The sequence below is a fragment of the Macrobrachium rosenbergii genome, unplaced genomic scaffold, assembly GCF_040412425.1.
Source record: "Macrobrachium rosenbergii isolate ZJJX-2024 unplaced genomic scaffold, ASM4041242v1 13875, whole genome shotgun sequence".
Taxonomy (NCBI): domain Eukaryota; kingdom Metazoa; phylum Arthropoda; class Malacostraca; order Decapoda; family Palaemonidae; genus Macrobrachium; species Macrobrachium rosenbergii.
Genome location: NW_027100719.1, coordinates 3723364 through 3726936, shown reverse-complemented (window position 1 = coordinate 3726936; position 3573 = coordinate 3723364).

The following is a 3573-nucleotide window of genomic DNA, read 5'->3' as shown; positions in this document are numbered from 1 at the left end:
TCCTTAATGCATGATCAGTCCCATAATAAACCCACAGTGCTTGGTATATCACACTACAGTTTTTTTTTGTTTCTACACACTTGATTCCTTTACTTGAAAATGACACAAATGTTTGTTGTAGGGTTGTTGAGTGGTTATCAGTGAGTCTATGTATTCCCGGTTTTTGTTCTACTTTGGATGATTTGGGCCAAGTTTCTGTCCTCACCCTTTTCATCAGTGCTTGGATGGTGAAACAAAGATATGCCTGTCCCATGGAAGGATGTTTGTGCAGTTGTGGCACTTGGATTATGGTCCAGATTGTCAACAGCACAAGTTGTAAAGAGTCCTTTTCTTAGTGTAATGGGACAAACTACTTCTTCCTCCACAGCCCTTGTTACAACTGTTTCTCCTAACCCTTTAGTCAATTCCAGAATCCTATCATAGCTGATGCTGATTCCATGGTGATGGAATGTATCAATTAACTGACGCTTCCTGGTTTTTGCAAAGACCAGGAGACCAATATATATTGGAAACGGAGGTTCTCTTGACTTGGAATGCCTGGAGAATGTTGAAGGTGCTGGATTCTTTCGAGTTGGAGTGCAAAAGTTGCGCTAAAGCTAGATCAGAAGATGATGTTCTATATTTAAGTTGGGATTTTATATCGCCACCGTTTTGTAGCACACTTATAAATTCCAACAAACTTGGTGGCACAGATTCTCTTCTAGTGTCTGCTGTTAAGGTTCCATCAAATTCTATCTCATGCTCAAACATCTGTTTCCTCAGTATCTTAGCTGCTTTGGCCACGACTGGTGCATCATTGTAGTCACATGCCGTGGCTAGGGCTTCTCCCATTTTCGTTTTGTAGGCAAACCAAATTTCTCTTCCCTTTTTAAAGTCCTCCAGTTCTGGGATGCGGGCAAGTATCTGTTCTTTCAACTGTGTTCGGTGCACAAAGGAAGCATCAACATTTAGCAGTTCCAGTCTTTGTTTGTACATATCATAAAGTTCTGCCATTGTAAAATAGCAGCACCCATCTGTAGTCAACTGCTTATCTCTTATGTACATCTCAAGCTCAGCAAAAGCATGGGCACATGCCTCTTGTCTGTACTGCACATAATCATCTCCAATTTTCTGGGAATTTAGCCAGGCCTTTCCCTGTTATACACACCTGTCAGACAAGAAGGGTGATACATATGGTCCTGAGAAACAATATCTCCAGCACTAAGCTTGGCCAAAAGTTTCTCATCTAGTAGGTTGGTGGCACATCGTTGCAGTTTTTTATGTAAAGGCAATGTCATGGCCAATCATAAATTTTTGATTGGTGCTGGTTGGTCACAAATAAAGCATATTCCTTCTTTCTCAGTCTTAGATTCTTCTGCATCTTCTTCATCTGCCTTCTGTCTACTACAAGTGAATTTTGCTGATGAGGCATCATCTTCTTTTGTCTTACACGATGACTTCCTTTTCCTTTCTAGTTTTGTTGTTTTGAACTTCAGCATACATGATTCATGATATGTTGCTTTGTTATTTTCAAAGGTCTGCAGAATTCCATCACCTTCATCAAGACTTTTGGGATGAAATGGTATAGGCATTGCATTTAACTTATAGAATTCAGGAATGTTTGTAGCAAGGGTAACATAGCCAGCACCAGATGCATCAATTACTCTTTCATGTGTATCCTCTTGGCACAAGCAACAAAGCTTCCAGTTAGTCGTACTATTTCCCTTCAGGAAAGACGTTGACCTCCAAGATTGTCCTGCAATTGTTTTTCCTCTATAGGCTGATGGTTTATCCTTTTACCACCTATATAACATATATGCACTTTCAGATATGGGATACAACTAGGCTCAGATATGTCATAATCCTACCCCTAGCCCGATCATTCATCCAGTGCTATTTAATTCCCGTGTGATCTGTACACCACCTAGAGGACTAAAGCCCCATCTTCCTTGGCTCAGCTCTCCTGCACTGGCACATCCTGTCAATTCAGGTGCAGCTGTTTAACTTTGAAGTGGGGCTAGCTAAACAGCATTTGGGAAACTAATAACAAATCTCTGCCATTGGCTAGCACTGAACCCCCATGCTGAGTTTCACAGCTATAGTGTCAACCAGTCTGCCCTGGTAGTACACTGACACTACACTATTACACTTTTACATTAAGCTTATTACCCTTTTTTTCCTAAATGAGGATGAAAATTAATTAACTGGGGATTAATTGATTTCTAATCTACAAAAAATGCACTGATCAGGGTGAAGTTACCCCAAATCCATGTATTACCCAATCTTTAGCCTCATATATGAGCTTAAGCATTAATTTTTGGCATTTTGGCAGACATTTTTGACACTATTATGCAGAGTTTGCTGTTTATTTCTTGTCTTAATAATGCATACAAATCTTCGTCAGACATTTGTGGTTGGTGGGGAGGTCTGTACACTAGTATTAGAGTTAGCTTCTTCCCTAAACTGCTTATATTGATGCCAATTACTTCTTGCGTGGTTGTAATTTTACTCTATTGGACTGAGCTGGTTCTTAACATATAACATAATGCCTCCACCTTTTTCATTGGGTCTATCTTTTTTGAACAATTTGTATCCTGCTATTTGGCACTCTCCTACAAAGTCTCTTGTTGCCTCTTGTATCCATGTTTCTGTGATACCTGTTATATCTAGTTCTTCACTTGCTATCAATGCTTTGAAGAGATCTACTTTGTTCCGAATAGATTGTGCGTTAAACTGCGCCATTCTGAGGGACTTTTCTATCTTCTCTTTTGTCCTCGGTGGCTTTATTCGTTTCCCCTATTTTCACTGTTTACTGCAGTTCTATTACTAACCAAATTCTGGGAGCTTTCTGACTTCTCCCCTTGAATGTTCGGTTCACTGAGGTGTTTCAAGGGGTTTTCGTTAAGAAGGTTTCCTAGTAGTTTTGCTCCTTCCAAAGTCAAGTGAGTTCCATCTCTTTTATATTGTTTTTTGTTCCCTATACATCTGTCCCAAAAGTTTAAAAACCTAACACCTTTTTCTTGGCATATTCGCTCCAGTCTGTCAATAACTCCAACTGCCTTGCTGAGGAAGTAGTGGCTTACATTGGTTCTGGGCAGGAGTCCTACAAGAATGCCATTATCGGTTTTCTCATGTCAGCTAAAAGACCGTCTGTCTGGCCAGTTCTTCCATCTTTTAGAAATAAGTCGTTTCCTCCTCCTTGCACTGTAACTGCACTTTTTCTACTTTTCACTTTGATTTTCTTCACTACCTCGGATATCTTCTTTGTTCCTCCCCCTGGGTGGGAATGATTTTTTCTCGTATTTTTATTTTTTCCGCCACAAAATTTGACCCCTGGTCTTTTACAAACGAGTCTCCAATTAAAGTTGTTTCCTTTTCTAATTCTGACAGGAAAGCAAATTAATTTGATGTGTTTATTCCTTTTGGGGACAATTATGTTGTCTGACTGCTATCATTCTTCTGCCAACAGCTCTCTTGAATTCATAATTTTTTTGCTTGAAAGTTTCTTTCTCTATACCTAGCCTGGTGTTTGTTTCTGTTTCATTTCTGCTTCTGGTCTTGACTTATTGTATTGTAATTTCCGCTATACTCTTT